At 44.8% G+C, this 13304-nt stretch overlaps 1 protein-coding gene across 5 annotated transcripts in view; it reads left to right on the top strand.

The window, feature by feature from the left end:
- The window catches only part of KIAA1328 (KIAA1328 ortholog), a 198921-nt gene that overhangs the window by 124236 nt on the left and 61381 nt on the right, over window positions 1–13304 (top strand). The gene's annotated exons all lie outside the window — the stretch shown is intronic.

Genomic DNA, 13304 nt, shown 5'->3' with positions numbered 1-13304 from the left:
CCCTCTCCACCCTTTTTCTACATATAAGTGTCTGGGGACTTCTATTTCAGTGTATCTGAAGAAGTGTGCATGCACACGAAAGCTCATACCAAAATAAAAAAAAACTTAGTTGGTCTTTTTAGGTGCTGCTGAAAGGATTTTTTTTATTTTGTTTCGACTACGTCAGACCAACACAGCTACCTACCTGTAACTTTGGTGATATGGATTGTCTTGAAAGTGGGCATGTGTTTTAGTCCATGCAGAGTGAAAGCAATTACCGGTAGTAACCCTGTTTTCCCAGGATCACAGATACAACTGATGTATTGCCCTTCCTCTCAGTTGGCTTTGTTTGCCTGAGTAACACTGCCGTGTAGCAAAATCTGATACACTCCTAAGTGCCATTATGGTATCTCATTCCAGTTGGCTGGAGCCCTCTATGTGATTAAACAAGAAAGAAAAAGGCACTGAAGTTTGAAGGGGCAAATGGTGCTGAAGTAGCAGCGGCAGAGAATGGGTAAATGGTGGGGTCAAAAGCCCTGAATGTTAAGGGATCATGTAGGAAATATTTTGGCCTTCGGATACCTCAGTTTTTGGCGCAGAAATGAAATGGGCAAACATTTGGCATGGACCATATAATTTGTTTTCAAAGGCTCTTAAATCTAATTACAGAGTAATTGTGTCCATTGCAATTACCTCTGTGGCATGGGATCGTTTCCAGTAGAGATCCTCAAAATAGTACACAATTCATGTGAGCGTGTGTATATAGATGCACTAGCAGGTCTGGTGACACCCTAAGCAACCTGTCCAGTGGTTAGGCATGATGGGAATTGGAGTCCAACCACATCGAGGGGGGGGGGACGGGACACGACACGACCAGGATTGGAAAAACGTGGTGTATGAGTTGGTGATAGGCCTAATCTGCATCAAGCTGCTTTTCTCTGGAGCACCATCTCTGCCATTGACCATGGTGTCTACAATAGAACGGAGCTGCAATCGAAAACAACTGGAGGGCACCAGGTTGGGGAAGGCTAGCTTAGGCTCTGCTTATTCGAGGGACCCGCCATGTTCTCTGTCACTTGCCTTGGACCTGAATTGAAATCAGTGGTTCCTTACCCAAAGGTCTTCTCTAGGGAGCTTTCTTCCTAAGTAGGCTTGGCTACCTCCCTCTTCATTTTTAGGAGGAGTGCTATTATTTCTCAGGAGCAGCTTTATTGCTGGCTGCTATAAAATACAAAAAGTAACCACATCAAATACTTCTCTAAAACACATGTGTGTTTTTTAAAAACCGCTAACGTATCTTGAGTGTAGATGAATCTCTCCCTGCCCCAAATGGGGCCCCTGGGCTTACGTTTTTGAGCTTCCTGCAGTGGGAGAAGCAACTGGGGACCTTCTCTTGAATCTCAAAAATTAGTTACCATTTTTATGCACAAATCCTGAACACAATACAGCAAATGGGCTAGCATATAAACAGTGTGGATTTGTTGTATGTTGCGTATGTGTCCCCTGGTATCTTGGGCCTGCTTGATATTATTGACCATCATGAGAATGCATCAGAAAAGAGACACACTCACCTTTTTCAAAAGCGGAAACTTCTGTGTAACTTTTTTGTCAGGTCATGATCATGATGAGCCAGGCTGCCTTTCAAGCACCACACTGACAGGTCGACCTCTCTGCAGTCCTTGTTGTCATTCCTTGGCATGATTGTCATTTGAGGGGCAGACTAGAGGTCATCCCACCAGAGCCACGGGGGCGCCGCTAGCTAGCCTCAGGAATGCTCCCTACAAATGTAGGATCAAAAGGGCAGCCACATGAAAATTGCTGCTTGCTCTTATTTTTTTTTTTTTATGAATTATCACCCAGGGACCTGGATCATTAGCAAAAACCAAATGCTCTTCTGCAAGGACATTGCCCTGCTTGAGTCTACTCACTTGGGGCCACCTTTGCTAGAGAGCCGGGGAATTCTTCAGCTTTGCGGGATGCCTCTGTTATGGAAATATCCTTCCTAATTTACCTGTTTCGCTAAAACAATCTCTCTTGCATATGGTGATGCTTTTTAAAAGCCTTTGGTCTTTTTGGCACAGCTTCTGACTCTGATTCTTTTTCAGCAAAGACATGCTAGATCTATAGCCAAAAAGGGTCTGCGGGGGATGCCTCACATTTGAGCAAGTTCGGTTATCTTTTTGACAGCATTCTTTCAGTGCTTGCCATCTGCCACTGAGAACGGAACTGGGAAATGGACACTAACTTGAAGTGTGTTTGCATCTCTTTTTCCAAGTATCGGTTGCTAACTCCTTAAGTCTCAGCAGTAGAGTGCTATTCAGGGTTGCATGCACACTAATGTAATGCTGTTACACTTAGCTTTGTGTGCCCCACTTCGTCCCAGAAAGAAGGAACGATGCTCTCTCAAAAGGGATCTTGATCTTCCAGCAATAATATCTATTATAAGTAATATCTAAAGGCGGCAACCATTTTAGACATGTCCAAATGACGTGTGATTGCTGGCGCGTGGGTCCTTGTGGATCTAGAAGAGGGAAGAAGGTGGGCAGGGCGTGATTATGCACAGTCCGCAAACAGAACCGCCATGTGAACAGAACCGCCATGTGAAATGGCCATTGCCTGTAGTACAAACTCAGATCACAGAGGAGCTAAATACGAGCCCCATCATATCAGCCAAATTTATTAAATGTAGTTGCAAACGTTGGTGTGCTGTAGTAATGTAGAATGATCTGTGACATTGCTACTGTGCTTTTCGGTGCAGTTAACTCCGCTTTGACCCTAGATAGGCATTGCTGCAGTTGCTGGGGTGCAAATTGAGGTTGCTAGAGTTCCTGGAAGCCAAGAGTCCTTATTTCTGTGCTTCTGTTGGCACAGGGATATGCTGCCCCATATCTTCAGCTCTGCTCTCAAATTTCCTCAAATTTTATTGCAGCTTTAAGCTCATAAAAATACAAAACATAAACATACGAAAACATACAAAACGAGCAAGACGCTCTGCTCTAAATCCAGCATCTCCAATGCAAGAAGAGGGAGTGTGAAGAGTCTATAGCCAGGGATGTTCTCTGAATAGGAGTGTTAACAAATGCTCTGTTCCATTGACCCACTTCTCCAAGTGTGATTCCCACCTGCTACAAAAAACTTTTTAATTTCTATCAAAAGAGCTCAGGAGTGTTACTAAGCTTTGAAAGTGTAGGAGGCAAATGTGTGGAGAAACTCAGCTGCCTGATCAGATCCCCAACGTGTGATGCTTGTGAAATGGCACACTGCTAGTTAGACTTGGTTGCCCTCCTTCCTTTATTTTCAAGTGAAATATGTTGAGAAAATAATGTTTTCTGAGTCTTGCTTTCTTTAAAGCTAGACATCTTTGCTCTGATCTCAACCTTCTTTTCTTGTTAGACCATAGGAAGCATCATTCTGATCTGTTGCAAAATTTGTGTAGGTTCGCTTTTAAATGTGTTCTGAAATTGCTATCTGGGAAATGATGTTAAAGAAAGTACAGAAGTGTAACAGTGAGGGGTAACTGGAAATGCGAGGCCAAGATGTGATGAAACTTGCATTAATTCCATTGGGGGGCTGTTTAATTGCTGTTAGCAGCTAGTTGACAGCTCCGGTCCTATGGACCAAGGAAAGGATGCATTGAAGATGCTAAAGGGGGAGAATCCTAGTCATTCTGATGTGCAGGAAAAATGAAGAAAACTCAAATTCCAGAAGAGCAGCTGTGTGTGTTTGTATCAACAAAATGATATAGCTGCTGTGTGCCTTGGAGACCAGCTGCTTTCCTGTGGCAAACTCTTGTCTGGGCAACCATGCTTTGCACCAGGCGTGTGAAGAATAAAAGACCAAAACAACTTCTGAAAAAAATGCTTTGAACAATCTAAAGGAAAACACAGAATGACTAAAAACCAAGGAGTCTGTGTTGGTTGTGTCATTGGTAGTAGCTGGGGAATTTCCCCCTTTGAAGGAACGAATGCAAATTAGTTTGCCAGTAGCACTCAGCATTAGAGGAGCTTTACAGCCATTTCAGAATTGGGAGGAAACTCACTCAAATCCATTTAGTTGAGATGATGAGCTACTAATGGAAGACAGAAACAAGCTTGAAACTCCCTGTGCTTATTCCATTTATGTCTTCACCACCCACTTCTCAGGCCCCAAATAAATATCAACCAGAACTTAGTAGAAAGGTAGCTGTGAGGCCAGGAGAGGAACATGCCAAAGAATATCCAGCTTATTGGAAGTTCTGAGCCCAAAATGCGCACTGAGAGATGAAGGGAGCAGATGGAACCATTAGATGGCATAACATTGGGAAGGTGCAGCAAATAGCACTCATCAGTTGGAGTGGAGCTGCGAAAACCGGACAAAATGGTAAAGGCAAATGTGTCAGCCCTGGTGTTTGGGTGCTCTTCCCTGTCTTCTGCCCTCTGTCTTCCTTACATCTTAAGCTACATTAACACAAACTGTTGTTTTTGAGCTGTTCTGTTCAGGTAGAGAAAAAGGCAAGAGGCAAGAGTATGGGGCTCAGTGAAGAGGAATATGAACCATTATATGCAAGTATTGCCAAAATCTTATTCTGCTCTTTTCTGAGCACCTCTTGTCTAAATAGTTTTTCCTCTCTAAAGGAAAACTGTGATTCATGAATTTTTGTTCTCTCTCTCTCTCTTTCATTAATGAATCACTCTCCATGGAACTTCCCAAAAGCAGTGAGCAGGTTAACAGCTCCAAATCCAATACGGATGCACACTGGGGGAAGCATCTCTTAAAAGGCTTGTTTAAAAAAAGGTATTACATAGGCTCCGAAAAGACAGTAGAGATAAGGCTTGTCAGATATGCAACAAGAGGGCATTGCAAGTGGGGAGGTGCCACCACCTAGAAGACCCATTTCCTGTCGGTTTGAAACAGATGGGATGGGATCTCCAGGAGATTCTCTCTTGCCGAGTGCTATGATTGGTTGGGTATCAAAGGGGTGTGTCTAGGGAGCAAGGTCCCTCCTAGTTGGGGTGAAAGTGGGGAATTTTTTAAAGCAGGCAATGGAAAGAACACAATGAACACTCCAGCGGGTGCAGAATGCTGCGACGAGACTCCTTATGTGGTCTTCACCACTAGATCACATTCATCCAGTGCTATACCAGCTGCACTGGCTCCCGGTAGAGTACAGGATCAGGTTTAAGGTGCTGGTTTTAACCTTTAAAGCCCTATATGGTCTAGGACCCTCATACTACGGGACCGCCTCTCCTGGTATGCCCCACGGAGGACCTTATGGTCTGCAAATAACAACATTTTAGAGATCCCAGGCCTCAGGGAGATTAGGCTGGCCTCGCTCTGCCACAAGAGATCAGGGCCCTGCGGGATTTGACAACTTTCCTCAGGGCCTTCAAGACAGAGTTGTTCCGCCAGGCCTTTGGTCAGGGCTCAGCCTGACTCCCCTTCTCATTTTGTATAAGAACTAGTATGAAAGAGGCCTCCCAGCATTCTCACAGGCCCATATAAGAGCAGCGTAAACTGTTGAGCCTGATGAGCATTTAGTGTTCCCAACCCTAATCCTGTGGAAAGCCATCTGATTAGATTTTAATTTGATCCTGACTTGTTTTTAGGAGATAATTTAATTATTGTTTGATAATAGCAACCTTTTTCAGCGTGGGCTGGTCCACCGTCCCTAAGACCATGTCGTGGGTCAGACTATATTTTTGGGGGGGAAATGAACGAATTCCTATGCCCCACAAATAACCCAGAGATGCATTTTAAAGAAAAGGACACATTCTACTCATGTAAAAACACGCTGATCCCCGGACCGTCCGTGGGCCAGATTGAAAAGGCGACTGGGCCGCATCCGGCCCACGGGCCTGAGTTTGCCTACCCCTGTTTTATACCAACGTTAAATATTTGATGTTAGCCGCCCTGAGCCTCGTTTCGGCTGGGGAGGACGGGATACAAATAAAAGGATGATGATGATGATGATTTATTAATGAAGGTGCTTGCTTACTCTCAATAGGCAGGGAGTTCCAAAGTGCAGATGCTGCCACACTAGGTGATTGAGTCTTTACAGATGCGGAACATGTGTTAAGTGTGTTTGCAGGTAGTGTCCCTGGTGTCTCCATTTTAAGAAAGGAGCCTGAGTTGAATGAAAAGAATTCTGCTGGAAAGATGTGGTGCTTCCGTTTAGAGGAGACCGTACCTAGACTGATGTGCTCCAAGGTAGCTTTGTCTATGTATTTGAGAGGATGGTGCATCGGCCCAAGCCTTGTGAGCTATTTGCCTGTGGATGGGAACGTCAAACCTAGTGGCTTTCTGGCTTCAGGTAAAGTGGACTGTGACAGGCTGAGCACCTTCACCTTACGAGAAAGTTCATGAATTTAAAATATTGCAGCTCATAACTGAAGACATGTTGGGCACCTGTCTCCTTGTGTACACAACAGCAAGGACTATAATTTTCCCCAAAACCTGTATTGTTTCTCAAAGAAGAAATGTTGGCATTTCCCCCCCTCCAGCAGGGGTGAAAGGGTCTAGCTTTTAAACAACACTCCGTGCTTTCTATCATTCTTTTGCTTCATTTTAAATTGGGTAAACCTTTCGGTGCAATTTATCCCAGATATACCCTTTTAAGATGCTTTTTGGTATCATTTTTTTTATAAAAAGAAGAAGCTTGCAGCTAAAGACTTACACATTTTTAAATTCAGTGCTTGTAAGTGGCGATATGAAATCCCTAAGGCAGGCCGAAATAACTGATATTAAAACCTTGCAAATGTGTGTGTTTGCTGCATTCTGTTGTTTTTCTTATTCCGACGGCGGAGCAAAGCCTCTGCGGCTGATGGGCGGGAGGGGAGCTGGGGTGGGGGGTGCAGGTTAGGAAGCGGGGTGTGTGTGTGTGCAAACCTCCGGGGCCCATTAGACTTAACTTGTTTACTGCATTGATATCTATATGTTAAATGACAAGAGAGTTCAGATTATTGAATAATTTAAAATTCAGCTCTAATTGGTGTCATATGACCTGGAAAAGGCCATGGATGACGCCAGGAGCATGCTGTGAAACACTAATAAATAATTCATAAATGAGATCATTCATTTGCCTGGATGTCTTGTTAAATGCAGAAGTTTGTAAGTAATAACGGATGATATAACACCTGTAAGTATTTAGTTCATATGCTGGAAGGTAATCTACCTTGATGATCTTCTAGCAGAAAGCTGCCAGAGTGTGTGAGTTAATTGCGCTGGGGAGAATGCACTCCATTTATTCGGGATGGGGCTTTGGCAAAGATTAGCTTGCAGCTGTTGCATTTTGCATTCCCGATCAGCCAGCCGACGGCTCGGCGCTCGCAGGCCCCCGGACTTAGCGATGCAGCCCGCCGTTCGCCTGCCCTTCTTTTGCGTGAACTCCAAATGCACTGGGAAATGGCGGCAACCTGATCTGCTCACAAATAGTATTGTTTCTGAAATATTTATCTAGGTCTTGCACCGCCGAGCCCTCTGTAAAACAAAGGGCAGGAGTGCTGGGGAGGTGAAATTGAAGTCAGAACCACTCCGTTATTTTTTTTATTTTTTTTCATCATCGTTGCATGTTGATAAAGCCGGCAACACGCTGAATTCTAATTTCTGCGCCAAGCACTGTCAAGGGAATGTTTTTGTTGTGTGAAAGAGGTCTATGCCATGGCTGACAGAAAGGCAAAATACCAGCGGTCTGGTTTTCCATGTGGCAGTCGAGGTTGGTATCGCTGCATGTGCGATACCTTCCTCAACTGCCACACGGAAAACCAAACCAGAGAGGGAGCCCTCCTTTCGTTTCGCCTCTCCCGAGGCTGCTTTTCAGCAACATAGGAAAGTGCCTTTATATGGAGTCATAGCACCAGTCCACCTAGTTCAGTATTATGCAGAGAGCTCCTCTCTGGAATTTCAAGGGTGGGCCTACCTGGAGAGGTTTGGGATTCAACTTGGAGCCTTTGCATAAAAAGCAGATGCTATATCACAGAGTACAGGACTTTCCTTTCCGCAAAGGCCTTGGCTTGCTTAATGCCAACTTTAAACCGCCTTCCCGGTTGGAAAGGTGCCCATGTCTTCTGAAATATTCACAAGCTACAATGTTGTTGTTGTTTAGTCGTTTAGTCGTGTCCGACTCTTCGTGACCCCATGGACCAGAGCACACCAGGCACTCCTGTCTTGCACTGCCTCCCGCAGTTTGGTCAAACTCATGTTCATAGCTTCGAGAACACTGTCCAACCATCTCGTCCTCTGTCGTCCCCTTCTCCTAGTGCCCTCAATCTTTCCCAACATCAGGGTCTTTTCCAGGGAGTCTTCTCTTCTCATGAGGTGGCCAAAGTATTGGAGCCTCAGCTTCACGATCTGTCCTTCCAGGGAGCACTCAGGGCTGATTTCCTTCAGAATGGATAGGTTTGATCTTCTTGCAGTCCATGGGACTCTCAAGAGTCTCCTCCACCACAATTCACAAGCTACAATAACAAGCTTCTAATAAAGAAGCATGCCCAGCGCCCCTTAAGGAGCACACCAAGCTAGCCGTGCTGTCACGAGGAGAGCCGGATGCTGCACTGAGAGACCCCAGCCCCTCTCCTGTGATGTCCTGATGTCCCACCAGTCTTGAAGAGGGGGTATTCTTGCTTCATACACAGGCCTCCCGGGAAGGTTGGGGCATCAGGAGAGAAACTCATGCCACATCTGAAACCTTGTGCGAAAGCAGGTGCCCGCTGCCCTATCTTTCAAATCTGCAGCATGAAGAAATTGTGGAGTTGCCTCTGTCTCTTCCCTGGTCTCTGCGAAACAGAGAAGACTCGGGGGGGGGGTGCAAGGAGAGAGGTGCAGGTGAGCATTCAGATGGGATGAGAAGAGCTAAGCAAATCCAAAACTTGGGTTCTGGGACCTGTCAAACACCTATTGTTTTTTGAGGCCCTTGGCTCAGATGGCTCTTAAGTTACGGAGGCCTTTCCAGGTCATGGGCAGCACAAATGAATGCCCAGAGCGCTGCAGAGGTTTTATTTTTTTCCAGAGTAGCCAGTGATGCTCACTGAGCATCAAGAGTCAAGGCAAGTAGTTGATTTGAAGATGAATGAGTATAGTAATTCTTAGGCAGGAGTTTGTTTCCTAAAACATAAGCTGGCCCCTGCATCTTTCAAGCGCCGTCTCGCCCTTGTGCCAATTGGAGAGGGCACAAGCTTAAAGGCACCTTCCTTTATATGTGGTGGGAGTGTCTGTTGTTTTTAAGATTTCTGACCTTGATTTTTACCACTATCATCTTGTACCCAATTCAGTGTTAGCCCTGCTGTCAAGTGGGAAACGGTATCAATCCAAATGCCAAGCATAAAGAATTGATCTTCTTATGTGAAGAGCGAGACAAATAGTTGCTTCCCATTGGGAAAAAGCACCTCCTCCCACCACAGAAACTGGGACCCAATATGTGTGGATATAGCACCTACGAGAAACCAAACTCACCATTGGAAGGTGATAAGAGGAATAACAAGAAATATGATTTCATCTCCATATGGTCTCAATTTATATTGTTTATTAATAAAAATACAGTAATCTCCCCCCCTCTCCGTTACAGCAGCCACTGTGGGGAAATTATTTTAATGCTTTAGTTTGATGTATACCCTGTGGAGATGAACTAAAATTGTAAGATAAAAGATTCTCTGTTTTGATGTCGTGTGGATAGTTGCATGCAAGACTTAACATTTGTACATGTATTTGTCTTGGAAGACAACTCTTTGTATTTGATAACTGTTTTTAAAATTTTCAATAAGGTTTCTTAAAAAAAAACAATAACCAAAGTTGAAAATAGTTCTCAGTGTCACCTGAGAAGCCATTTTGGCTTACCTTCCAAGTCCCGGACTGCAGAATCCGGGACCGGCAGCCGTGTGACACCGGAAGTTGCGTCGGCGTAACTTCTGGTGTCGCTTTGCCCTTCTATGGGCACCAAAAATGGCCGTCGCCGGCTTCGAAAGTCGCTTCTACGCATGTACGGAAGTGCGTCGATGCAACTTCCGGTGTTGCTCTGCCCATCTATGGGCACCAAAAATGGCCGCCAGACATGCGTAAGATACGACTTTTGAAGCCGGCAGCGTCCATTTTTGGTGCCCATAGAAGGGCAAATCAGAAAGAAAAAAATGGCCGCTGACAGGAGAAAATAACGGAGAAAAACGGGAGATGAAGTGATACGGGGGGCCACCGGGAAAAGGTAAGTAAAAACGGGGGTTTCCCGGGGAAAACGGGGTACTTGGCAGCTATGACCCTTGGGCCTCTGTTGGAAATATCCTTAGCATAGGAGGTTAAAACAATTACTGTAATGACAGTGTATTGTTCTTACAATAATTATTTTCAAGCAGAAAGCAGGCACCTCTCACATAAGCTGTGGATTCTGCTTTGGCAGAGATTCGTTCTCCGTTGCCGTAAGAGATTCCTTGTAAGCCACACGTCTTCACTCCTGCCGATCTCGCTGTGCTAAACGAGAACAATGCAGTTGTTACTATTACCTTCTCATTGTCTCTCCCCCCCCCTTTCTTTTTTGTATGGCACACTTGAAATACAGCAATCATCATCATACATCATTCATGAGCAACAATGGCACTTTATCTCCTGCTAAGAAAATAGGCAACTAACCTTTTTACATGGTTATCTGCCTTATTTATCTTGGGGTATTAATATCGGCAATCTCTGTCCCATCTAGGTGCTTTGTAATGATTAATCTTAGACTTTTTTTTTTTGTAATGGAGATTTCAGTAAAAGATTGGGCAATAAAAGGAATGAGTCTGAATGCCAGATATCTTTCACTTAAGTTTTAATTCTGCATATTCTTCTAAGTAAATTCTTTCCTAATAACTCTTTCAACAAAAGATTGGCATAACTATCTTGATAGCTTAACAGCAGCCTGTTGCAGAGTGTCAGAAATGCACCTGGCAATGAGGGGCAACAAAACTGCTTCCCTTGGAGAGGAGGATAAAGGCAGGCAAAGCTAGCTTAGACTTTGAATAGTGCTTGAGAAATAAGTAATAGTTTCTTCTTGACTTGTCTGACACTTGCCAAAACGTGGAGTTTGGACCAAGTGCCCAGCTGCATGCTGTAGCACAGGAGCTGCACTTAATAGGAGCTTCTTGCCATTTTCGACTTCTTGACAAAGCACTCCGGAGAGGGAGAGCCAGAGCTCAGTGGTGGGACAAACACGCTGTGCACAGAGTACACCATGTTCAATCCCAATTCAATTCAAGCATCTCCAATTCACAGCAAGTGAACATAAAGGCCTCTGCTAGGAATCCTGGAGTGCCACTACCAGTCAGATATATGGGGGGGGGTAAAGGACCCCTGAACGGTCAAGTCCAGTCAAAGGTGACTGTGGGTTTGCGGCGCTCAACTCATTTTCAGGCCAAGGGAGCTGGAGTTTGTCCACAGACAGCTTTCCAGGTCATGTGGCCAGCAATGACTAAACCACTTCTGGCGCATTGGAACACCGTGACGGAAACCAGAGTGCACGGAAATGCCGTTTACCTTCCCAATGCAGCAGTACCTATTTATTTACTTGCATTGGCCTGCTTTCAAACTGCTAGGTTGGCAGGAGCTAGGACAGAGCAACGGGAGCTCACCCCGTCGCAGGGATTCGAAACGTCAACCTTCTGATCGGCAAGCCCATGAGGCTCAGTGGTTTAGACCACAACGCCCAATGCTGAGCCAAACCACGCCTTTAGCATGAAAGAGAAAACAGAGAGAAAACTGTTGTTCCTCCTCTGGTCTCCCTGCTGCTGTGAACCAAGCCATGGTTTGGCTTAGCAATGAGTCTGAACCCAGACTCGTGGTTTGTCTCACCCCAGGCAAACCCTGAGTAGTAAGCCATAAAACAAACCTAGGCTACAGATGGAGACTGGAATGGGCCCATGTTCAAAACCACCTTCAGCCATAAGGACCCTTGTGATCTATCTCCCACGGTTATTGGGGGTTGGAGGAGATAGAAACCTATGTCCTGAGCTCATTGGACAAAGGAAATGCTACAAATCTGAAAAAGGGGCCTTAGACCGCTCAGGCCCACCTCTTTCTATATGAACCTACCCAGACCCTGATATCATCTTCTGAGGCCCTTTTCTGTGTGCCTCCTGCATGTGAGGTCCAGAGGGTGGCAACACAAGAACAGGCCTTTTCTGTGGTGGCACCCCACTTGTGGAACGCTCTCCCCAGGGAGGTTCTCTTGGCACCTTCATTATATTCTTTTAGATGCAGGGCAAAAGCGTTCATCTTCAACCAGGCCTTTGGCTGATTAATATCCTACAGCCTTTTAAATGGGTCGGTGGGAAGGGGGGATTATTATTTTGCTGTTTTGTTTTACTTATTTTTGTCCTGTATTTTATTCTGTGAACCTCCCTGAGATCTTACGATGGAGGGGGGTACATTCCCCTGAGGAAGTGTAATCCTTGAGCATTGTGGGAAATGTTCTTTGCCTCTAGGAAGCCGCCTTATTGCTAAGTCGGACCATGTGGGTCAACCAGGTTCAGTAGCTGTCCATGGTTTGGGACAGGGAGTCATTCCCAGCCCCTTCCCCTTCCAAGAACATTCCCTTTGGGTGTTTTTTTTTTTTTTTTTTTGCTATAAGTTGTGATAGAGAAGGGGCTGTCAGGCTGTTGTTACACACAGTTTCAGAACAACGTTTTAAGATTTTCTTGTCCATACTCTCCATCAAAACATTCTTGCTGTCTTTGCAGACCTTGGATTCTGTGCTTAAACACACTTAAAGGTTGGGAAATTTCTTACACAAATCCAATCTGAAACAACAGTTTTGGTCCAATATTGTTCCTGAAATAAATGCTCAGATTTAAAGAGCATTTTGAGCATTTGTTGCAAGCCTTGGCGATGGCTCATTCAATGCAGTTGTTTAACTTCAGTGAAGTATGGTGCAAGAGTGCTCTGTGGTACATATTGGGATTTTTAGTGCCCGTTAACATATGGGCCCAGTCGGGTCGCCTCCGCTCCCCACATTTTGGATTGGGTCAAGAAATGCAAATTAACGTGTCTTTCTAGCTTCGGAGTTTTATCAGTCTCTCATCACCAGCCCAACTTAATTGGAAAAAGAAATCACTTATGAGGTAGGATTTAAACGTGTTTTGTAGTTGAATGACAGCTTTTGATGTAGAACCGTATTTTACAGGAAGTGGTCTAGTTCTTTATCAGTGTTTCTGTAAGGATATTTCAAAAACTCTCATCAAATTTCCAACAGTAAGTAATATCCCATTCAGCGCAAGGTGAAATGTTTTACATCAAATCCCCTGCTGTGTAATGGCCAATCAGACAGTATTTATAGTGGCTGAATGGATTTCTTGGCTCTGTATTCAAAATTAAACATTTTCAGACATTAA

Source organism: Zootoca vivipara, chromosome 11 (assembly GCF_963506605.1).
Source record: "Zootoca vivipara chromosome 11, rZooViv1.1, whole genome shotgun sequence".
Taxonomy (NCBI): Eukaryota; Metazoa; Chordata; class Lepidosauria; order Squamata; family Lacertidae; genus Zootoca; species Zootoca vivipara.
This window is presented reverse-complemented; position numbering and strand designations above follow the sequence as displayed.